The sequence below is a fragment of the Mustela nivalis genome, assembly GCF_964662115.1.
Source record: "Mustela nivalis genome assembly, chromosome: 1".
Lineage (NCBI taxonomy): Eukaryota > Metazoa > Chordata > Mammalia > Carnivora > Mustelidae > Mustela > Mustela nivalis.
Window position 1 is genome coordinate 51,090,512 of NC_139020.1, and position 10,830 is coordinate 51,101,341.

At 34.0% G+C, this 10,830-nt stretch overlaps 1 pseudogene across 1 annotated transcript; it reads right to left on the reverse strand.

Moving 5' to 3' along the window:
- Positions 1–9,977: 9,977 nt before the first annotated feature.
- Positions 9,978–10,520, reverse strand: LOC309852427 (succinate dehydrogenase cytochrome b560 subunit, mitochondrial pseudogene; annotated as a pseudogene). Its single transcript has one exon. The product of its transcript is annotated as a succinate dehydrogenase cytochrome b560 subunit, mitochondrial pseudogene (transcript).
- Between the last annotated feature and the right edge of the window lie 310 nt (positions 10,521–10,830).

Sequence of the window (10,830 nt, forward strand, 5' to 3'; positions counted from 1 at the left end):
TGCCTACTCATGTTTTATCCTCTTAAAAGTAAGGATTTTACGGAGTCACCTTCAGAGTGACACAAAATTGAATTCACACTGACATTCCCATAAAGTTTCTCCTGGACTTTACTGTGCTGTGGCAAACATTTATGAGACTATTGACTGGAGTTACTAGTTCGATGTGTATTCAAACTTTAAATACCTCACAAAGAATCCAATCTGTATTCTCGCACCAGTATAGCAGTTGTATCTGGGAACCCAGCAGTAACCTGACCAGGATAGAGTCTGTATCATAAAGACAAAAGGAAACAATACCTCTTAAGTCAGTAATATAGCAGAAATCAAGATAATATTGCATATGCTTTTTGAACACGTAGTGAGGCAAGATACCAAAAGCAAGAATGAATATAAAATCAGTGTAAAACTGGTTTCCCCAATCCAGAAAATTTAATCATGCTGCAAAAGAAGAAAGATTATTTGCTATTCTACTGTGTACAACTGTCAGTGCTATAGGTTAGAATGACTAGATTTAGACAAGTTGCTAAAGGGATAGACTTAAAATCATCAAGTTTTAATAGCATTTCTATTTTTGAAAGTATAAAAAAATTAAAAATCTTAAAATTTAAAAAGTTAGTATCACTTTTGAGAACATCACTTTTAAGTAACTAGGCAGGAATCCCTACAAAAATTTTGTTTTTTAAAGTTTTTATTTTAATTTTAGTTAACAGATTGTGTTATATTAGATTCGGGTGTACAATATAGGTATTCAACACTTCCATATATCACCCAGGGCTCATCAAAAGTGCCATCACTTATCTCATCCATCCCCCCAATCACCTTCCCTCCAGTAACCACCAGTTTGTTCTCTTAAGAATCTGTTTCTTGGTTTGTCTCTCCTCTGTTTTTTTTTTTTCCCCTTTGTTAATTGGTTTTGTTTTGCAAATTCCACATATGAGTGAAATCATGTCTTTCTCTGACTGACTTATTTCACTTAGCATTATACTCTCTAGTTCCATCCATGTCATTGCAAATGGCAAGGTTTAATTCTTTTTTATGGCTGAATAATATTACATTGTATATGCCACATCTTTATCCATTCATCAATTGATGGAAAAAATTCATTTTTAGCAGGAATAAAATAGAGAGTGAGTATAAAACATGTGTGTAATATGATAAAATTGTGTGTGTGTGTATGTATACCAATACATCATCCCTGCCAAATGTTTGCCATCTACCTAAAGGATGTGAAAGAACTAAATTTATCATGCTTGGAGGATTTACATTATAAATGCTGGAGAGCAGATTCCATTTATTGAGTTGGAATACCCGGTGTTTAGAAATAATTGAAAAAGTTTATTTGCCTAGTATCTTCCAAGGGACTAGGAGTGTGTTGATTATACAAGCTGAGTCATACTTCCTGTGGCAACGAGAGATGACTTAGCATGAAAGCCATCACATACAAATTTCTTTTTTTTTTTCTTTTTTCTTTTTTTTTCCTCAAGACTTTAAACCAGGGGGCCTACTGCAGGGGCATGAAGGATGACATGAATTCTGTTTGGAGATATCTTTGAGCTCACCTAGTAGACACTGTGAGCAAAGTTCACCCTACCAATTTGAAAAAATTTACAGACAAGAAATTATCACTGAAATTAATGGTGGCAGATATGTCCAAGAAATATTGCAAGGTTTGATCCCTTTATAAATCTTGTGATAGATGAATGTGGGAGATGACAGTCATGGGCAACATACCAATACTGGAATGGTGCTAATACAAGAAATAGTGTCATTATGTTAGAAGCCTTGGAACAGGTATAAACAATGGATGTGTTCACTGGAAGAAATAAACAGCTTTCACATGTCCTCTCTTCATAGCACCTGTAAAGGTAAAATCTACTCATGCGCATTTTCATATTGAACTTTTTTGTTAAATAAACTCTTGTTAATAGTAAAAAAGAAAAAGAAAAACAAGCCCCAAAAAACCTCAGCACCAAGAAGTGGAGCTTATAAAATGAAGGGTAGAGACAGCATAAAATATACATTAGTTATTCTAAAGGAAAAAACTGTGGACATTTTATAATATAGAGTAAAAATGAGAAGAATATAGGTTTTTGAAGGTTATGATAAATTTGCAATTTTTTTTAAAAGTAAAAACATATTCAGACTGATTTTATCTGGTTCTTGTTAACGCATTGGTCCTCAAGAAGAGTTATAGAGAAAACTGGAATTTCAAGGAGGTATAGAGGTATATAGCTCAGGAGAGACAAAGGCTTAGGTTATTGGATCCTAAACCAATTTTATCAAGAGAATTTCAGCACATGCTCATGTAATTAATGGACTTACCAAGTACCTCATGATGAAGAATTGGCTGGCCTAGCGCAATGGCTTATTAAAGATTCAAGTTTGACATTAGGTGGGAGATAATATATTGAAAGAACAGAGATCTTCCTTAGGATAGGTTTATTGTTCAAATTAGAAACCATTATATACTTTCATAGTCAGAATACGGGAACCAGGAAATCAAGGAGTGGTCATGGGAGCGGCTTCTCTCACTATTATCCTTAGTAAATTACTCAAAAGAACTTTTTCTTTTTATCTGGCAACTTTGAGCTCCACTTTTGAAAGAGGCTTAGTCCTCGAGAAGTGTATGCTTCCTCTATGGGTGGACAACATTAGTACTGTTGAATTGGAAAACAGTCTTGCCAACTGGCAATTTTGGGCTCCATATCCACTGAATGAACAGGCAGAAAGTTTATGCTAATGGCTGACGTGATTGACACTGATTGTCAATAGGTAACTATTTTATTTCTGCACAGTAGGAACACAGAGGAATCAATACATTTAAGAGAATAGACTTAATACTTCTCTGTGCAGTAGTAAAGATAATTAAGGAAAACTAGAGAAGCCAAAGAAAGGAAAACTATTGAGAACTCAAATCCTCCAGAAATGAAGAGCTTGAATCATCACACCTGATTAAAGAACACCAAATATATTCTGGCTGAAAACACATAAAGTACAGAAGCGGTAGGAGAAGAACAAATTTGCAGATACCAAATGTAGCATCATGAGTAATTACAGAAGTGAGGGCTGTGGTAGTTTTGTGTATGTATATTTTTTTCTTATTATAGGTATATATTTATTTCTATACATCTATTTTCATCTCTTCCTCCCCTCTTATTACTTTATAAACAAGTTACTGGAGGCTAGCCTTACATTTTTTTCTTTAGGTAACAAATATTCAATGAAATGGTCACTGGATTTGAGTAGTAACCAGTACAGCTCATGATGGGATACAATGACAATTGGACTTTGTGTCCCCTCATTTTGGGGGAAGATGAGAACCTCATCCTATGTGCAAAGAAAAATTACATCTTGTTAAGTGAAAACATGAAATCATTTTTATTGTTTTATGGAAATTAAAGCACATGTACAAAGGTGAATAGGTCTCAATTATGTGAATGTGAACAGCTGTCAATTTAGAACGTAATCAGTAATCAATGTACTATTAGCTGCAGATCAACCTTTTCTTTCCTTGTGTGTTACATTAGACCTAAATACTAGTCTTTAGCCAGGTGATGTTGATATTAACCTTTGTCTAGAAAAAGATTGCAAAACTAGGTCAGCCTGAAGGGGTTGAGCTCTTTTGTCTTAAAAAGTGGTACATTGGAATGTGGAATGCGAAATGTCATGTTAACCTCAGAAGCCACCGTGAACCAGGTGAAGTTCAAACACTTTAGTGGGTTTCTCTGTCATTCAGTGGGCTGCTATGGTAGACCAACCACAGCTCATACACCTTGCAAGTTTCTCCATCACCTGAGGAGCTGATCCACAGGCTTTAGTTTACTTATCACAGTCTGAGTGTTCCTTTCCTCTACTTTCTCTAAAGAGGTCTTAATCCCAGACTATAGTCTGCCCCCATTATAAGTTTCTAAGAAAGGTCTTATTTCCTTTTCCTCAGCCCTAGAGCGAGGAAGAACTTTATACATTTTTTATTACTGTACTCCTGCATCTTCTATTTCTGCACATCCTATTTGGTAATCACCTTTTACTAATTAACAGTTCTCAGTGTTAAATACCCCACATTCAAATTATTGATATAGTTTCTGTCTTCTGATGTGACCCAGACTAATACAATCATAGTTCTTGTTGTATCTCTATTTTCTATTTCTCCTGACACTTTTGTTGCTTTTCTTCATTCCATTTCTATTATCCCATTCCAATTATTATCCTTAAGCTGAAATTTAAAACGTGAACAGTAATAATATTTATTGAGGATTGCATTCTTTAACTTTTAAGGCAAGAGAAACTGTGGCATTTTTTTTCTCTTAGGAAAAATGGCATTTTAAAAAATGTTAGCTATATCCATTGTCTTATGCTAAGGAAACCTTAGACTATTAAGATCTTGATCTGGTATCAAAGTCCAAATTCAAAGTACTAACATGCCATTCATATCTAACCACTATCTCTCTAACTCTAGATGAGTTTTATCAGGTATCTCCCATACAGATAAGACATATAAATCAACGACCACTGGAGTATGAAACTATTCATATGTCATTATAAAATAAAGTTAGCTAAGTGTGATAAATTGTTTATGGGTAAAAGCTGAGGAAAAAATAAATACTAAGCTATAAATACAATTTAGAATAGGAGGCAAAGGAGGAGGACATTACCTGGTAATGTGAATCTTATTATTGACATCATGTTCAGCCCATAGAAGGGATCCAAATAACTACCCTAATCCATAAGTGTAGTCAGAATCTAAAGCCAGAAGGACAAAACTGTCATTTTGTAATAACTAGTTTCTTCATGTTCATTTTCTAGATATAAAATTCAGTTTTGTTCATACTTCTTTTCTCAGTATTACTGCAATCAGCCAAAATGTTTATTCTTTGTTTTTGTTGTTATTAAGAATTTTTCCTTTTTTTAAAGATTTTATTTATTTATTTGACAGAGACACAGCGAGAGGGAATACAAGCAGAGGGAGTGGGAGAGGGAGAAGCAGGCTTCCTGATGAATAAGGAGTCGGCTGTAGGGCTCCATCCCAGGAACTTCGGATCATGACCTAAGCCAAAGTCATATGTTTAATGACTAAGCCACCCAGGTGCCCCCAAAATGTTTATTCTATCTAAAAATGCCAATATTTCACAATGGAATGATCAAAGCAGAAATGTATGCTATATTTTAGGAAAGAACCTCCTAAATATGAGAAAATGAATTTTACTTTCATTGTTGTTTCCATCCAAGGGGTAAGATAAAGAATTAAGCAAAAATACATTGATATTTCAAGTGGAGAGGACATTAATAATATTGATTTAACCAATGAAGCTGCTTTTTGATTTGGAATGGTAGTCAGGCTATATATTATGAAACAGTAAGTAGGAAGCATTTTTAAATCAATGTGACAAGTAAACTTTATTAATATATTAACTACAATAAATGTGACAAATCCCTCTTTTCCCATTATCAAACTGATTATATTTTAGATTACTCTTTAGATCTAAAGATAAAGATATTTTAATTCCTTTAGATGCAACCAGATGAAGCCTGTGGAACAAATGGAGGGCACAACCTGGAATGGAGCCTTATGGAGACATATTTGTCATTAAATCTCCACAAATCACACTTTACCACTTCATGTGGTGTATACCTGTGGCTGCTTGATTATGTACTTTTCTGCCACACAAGAGACTCTGTAGCCCTGGAAATGCCTATTTTGTTGTCTTTATAATGTGCCTTAAAACAATAACAAAATAAGGGGACTGGAGTATCATAGGGAGATAATGTCCACAGGAGGTCATAAGATACTTTAACAAGACCTCTTCCTGCCAAAATTCCTGTTTTATATTCTAGCCCTATGTTCCCCAGAGATGAAAATGGGAGTTTTCCATTTAAGATTGATTTTCTTAGTTTCTTATGATATAAATGCACCTGTTCAAAATAACTTTGTATTTATAGACTGAAGAAAATTTGTTCTTTTTTTTTTTTTTAATTTTATTTATTAGACAGAGAGATCACAAGTAGAGAGGCAGGCAGAGAGAGAGAGAGGAGGAAGCAGGCTCCCCGCCGAGCAGAGAGCCCGATGCGGGGCTGGATCCCAGGACCCTGGAATCACGACCTGAGCCAAAGGCAGAGGCTTTAACCCACTGAGCCACCCAGGTGCCCCTGAAGAAAATTTGTTCTAAGTGTTCCTTCTCATAAGCCCTGTATTTTGCCTAGAACAGGAGTTGATCTTTGAAAACTGATTCTCAAAACAGCAAGTTGTTCAAGGGGTAGAATTTGTAGTATTTTATAAACATATAATCTTGGAACTCTCGGCTGGCTCAGTCATTTAAGCATCTGCCCTCAGCTCAGGTCATGATCTCAGGGTCCTGAGAACATATAGTCTCAACATACTAATCTCAAATTGAATTTTTGAAAGATCCCACCCATGCTTTTATGGCTTTTATGTTTTAAGGAGATGACTTTTATGTTTTAAGGAGATTCTGAACTCTGAAAATTAAAAATTACATTTATGCATATTTTATGTTGCTCATTATATCTTATAAATGTAAATAATGTGATTTTTTGGTCTACTTCTACTGTATTTTAGGTCAGTGCAACAGTAAATCCTCAATTTATTATCCACAGGAGTAAAAATTGACACTGTATAGCAAACAGGTCCATAATTTCTATGAAGTTTTCACAGCATTAAAATAAACCGAGTAATGACTTTAGATTTCCAAAAATGTAAAAACAATAGAAAATTAAAAGAAATACAACACATTTTTTTCATTTCGAGACACATAAAAATGTCTAAAAATGCAAGTTATATAAATAACTACAAGAACTTTAAATTTCAAATAAAATTCACAAATAAGAGGATAAGGCAGTAGATGGTTTAATATAAAAAATTAATTTTAATAAGTTATATTTCAGTTTGGAGAAGAGACAGATCAATTGAAATAGAGTCAAAATGTACAAGGAGACCTTGAAGAATTGAAAACTTGGTTTCTTTCTCTTTATGGTTTCAAGATCTCTAATGTCTGCTGATTTCTCCTCTTCAGTCCTCTGTGCATCTGTCTCATTTTTTTTTCTTCTACAGATAAACTCTGTTGGTTCTTCTTGCTCATGGTTTAATTTGTACCTCCTGCCCACTCCCCACATCAAATGGTAGCCTTTGCACTTGATTCTTCATCAACTGCAAGCTTTCTTGGTTAATTAGTTTCTCTTTACCTAAATTAAGAACTCCTAGAAAATAGACTCTCACTGGTCCAGTTTGGAGAACCAAGATAATAGTTTTCACATTGCTCTTTTAGACCATGCATATTTTTAAGTGGAAGTCAACAATGAGGAAATAATAACAATATAATAAAGTACTGAAGTTTGGTAAGATATGAGCAGATTAATGGGATAGATTTATGAAAGTTAAACTTTGTTAGTAGAAAGTAAAAACACTTTTTCATTTACTTTTATAAACAAGCTCTTATTCATTGCTGTCAGACATATTTCTTTTCTCACAGTTGACCCAATATTCAACATTTAATTCTGTTTTCATGCAATTCTTTCTTTGTTTTATATCTCTTTCTGGAAGTTTCTCTAGTGAATCTACCAAATGTTTTAGTATGTTTGTGATACATAATTAGCATTTTAATATGCCATTCAATATTCTAATTGTGTCACATATATTTACTACTTACCATATATTCATGTGTGTACCTGGTCACACCTACACAATTGTAGAATTCTTGAAGTTGTAATGTTTCTCATACTTATTTCTCAAAAACCATAGTCACATTATAAAATTCTGGAATTAGAGCCTGGTGCTAGGCTCCTGTGACCAGAGGTCAAACACTATTCTTCAAAATTCCAGAGGGAGTTTAGGCTGAAACTATAGCTGTGGTTCAATAAAAATTTGTGATCAAATTATAGGAAGGTACTACAAATACACGTCCCAAAATTGTTTCAGAGTATTTACTTCCATAACTTTGTCAATAAAACGTGTGAAAGAGTAGAAGCAAAAGCACCTATGATTTATTAAGGGCTCACTCATAAAAATAAATTGATGATGGATGAAAAGCAAACTTCTAACTGAATATTCAACCTTAAATTTTACTTACTTGGGTAGAATCATCTTAATTTCAGACATGCAAAATATATACTAACCTGAGGTTAAGTGCTTCACCATCTGGTTTTCAAAAGGAAATGCACTAACCAGAGATCTCACAAGATCTGATTGAGTTACAAAGAAAATAACTTAAGGAAAAGATATGAGAGGAGAGTATTTTTATGATAACTTATATAATTTGGGAAATCAATTAGAATGTAAATAACTGGAAAGAAAATATATTTTTCTGAGTAAAAAATAGACTAACAAATATTTCACTATTATCTTGTGATGCAATTCAGAGACTAGTATAACAAAAATTTTAAACATTTTAAAGAAGTGAAATTCAGATTTTATCTATTTTATTATATTACTGTTTTTCTAATAAGAAATTCTAACGTTTAAAGAACTACATTTGTTTCATGAATGGAATTGTATGCAGTGCTACTCAATGTGGGGTCAGTAGATCAGCTGCCAGAACATAGGCTAATTATTACTGTGCCATGATGAAAAACAAAACAAAACAAAATAAAACATCATTGTGAGCTTAATAATATAGATGATTTTATTTCTGTCACAAACCCTTTCATCAAATTGTACACTAAACTGTACACTTTTTTGTACTATTTGTGTTAAGGCAGATATAAAAAGCACAGCTTTGCTCATATACTCAAAATCTCTATAGTTTTATCTTATGGATCAGAATTACTAAGAAATGCTCTCCTTTTTTGTTTATCAGAACATATATATTGTCTTCATTTTGAAGGACAGTTTTACTGGATAGAGAATTTTTGATTGACTTTTCCTTTCAGCATTTTGTCATTCTATTGCTATCTGTCCTTTCTTCTTTTTGATGGGAAGTCAATGGTAAGTCATATAATTGCTATTATTCTATAGGTGGCTGAATCATCTTTCCCTTACAGTTTTAATAATCTCTTTGTCTTCCAGCAGTTTGTTATTGTTGGTCTGGCTATTGATATATTTTTGTTTCTCTTACACAAACTTAAATAGAATCAAATTTGAAAAATGTTTAACCATGAATTCTTCCTAGTTTTTTTTTGTATTTTTTTTCTTCTTTCTCCTTGGGAAATTCATTACACATTCTTTGGTATGCTTGATATTGTCCCACATATCTCTTAAATTTTTATTTAAATTTTTTTTGCAATGTGTTCTTTATATTGGATCATTTCTATTGATCTGTTTTTTGTTTGTATTTTGTTTTGTTTTTAATGTCAAAATGAGTATTTTAATTTAGTTTTATAAAAAGATGACACATGAATGTGGATTAGAAAAAAGTTTTGTTTTTCCAAAAATGCAGGGGAAAAAAATAACTCTTATTGGGTTCAATGATAATTTCCTGGATCTTGTCTTTGCCTTGAAAGCTGTATCTTTTCCCCAAAGCATCTACTTCAAGAATCACCTGACCTTGTTTATCTCCCTCTAGCTAGAACAAGCTAATTCCCCTTCACCCCTCTCTTTTGCCATACTGAGTGGGTGCTGAAGACCCTGGCGTCTGACAATGAATAAGCTAGCAACCCACAGGCAGTGGCACCCAAAGCCCCACGCCCAGTCCCCATGGAGAGGTCACAAAGCTGACATTGTTTTCATGGTCTCATGACAAGGAGCCAAAAGCTGACTATAAGAACAAATCAAGGCTAAATATGGAGAAAAATGAGAGCTCCTAACACCAGAGTAAATTGCAAGCTGGGGCAGGAAAAGAGAATTTTTGAGTCATTCCATTTTTAGAAACAAGGGGAAACTGATTTCTTTTCCACTGCTATGGCTCTATCAGCTACTCTACTGCTACTGAGTTCCCAGGTGATGGGCAAGCACAAAAGGGACTGAATAAATCAGGAGAACTTTGCCCTGGGTGGAGAAGGGAGTAGCAGAAGAAGTTAGGTCAATTAATCATTTATAGAAAGACATTGATGGGATCTTCAGCTCTTAACATGGCTGTCAGCCCTGCAGAGGACAATCCAGTAAGAACCAAGACAACCACTCCAGATTGGTATAGCTGGGGAATCTTCAGGCCTTTCTTTAGTTTCCACATGAAGTGTTAGATCCCATTCTAGGTATGATACATGAGAGGGAAGACAAGTGCAAATTCAGCTGTGTAGATCAGTGATGTCCCCAGACACATGGTCTTTACAAATTTCAAATAAGATTGAAAGTTGCCAAGAGCCAAGAGGGCCAACAAGCCAAAGAGAAAGACCTCTGTACTCAAGGTCATACCAGTACCAGAGTGCCAAAGGGATATCGCCATGGGAAGAGATCCACTGTAGATAGTGATATGCAGAGACAGAATACAGTTTAAAGTAGTGTTCTTTTTCCAGAACTTCTCCATCTTTTCTCTGGTTATAGTTCCCAAAGGAACAGCATTTCTGATACAGAGCCTAGGACTTAGATGGGCACAAAGGCAATGAGAGCCAACATGTCTCAACAAGAGCACAGCCATCTTCTCTACTGATCTACTTTTAAATTAAATGATTTGTGCTTTACATTTCTGTTCTGCTTTTAAATCCATCTAGCCAATGTTTTTCCATTATTTTGGTTATTACATATTTAAATTCTAAAATTTTCTTTTATTATATACAGTTTATGTTTCTCTACTAGAAGTGCTTTTGACAAACCACTACAATCATATTTTTCTTTAACTCCTGAGATAGTTTTCTTTAATTCCTTTAACATATTTATAAAAGCATCTATGAAGTCTGCTGACTCTAACATACAGATCCATTTAAAGACATTTTCTACTGACTGCTTTT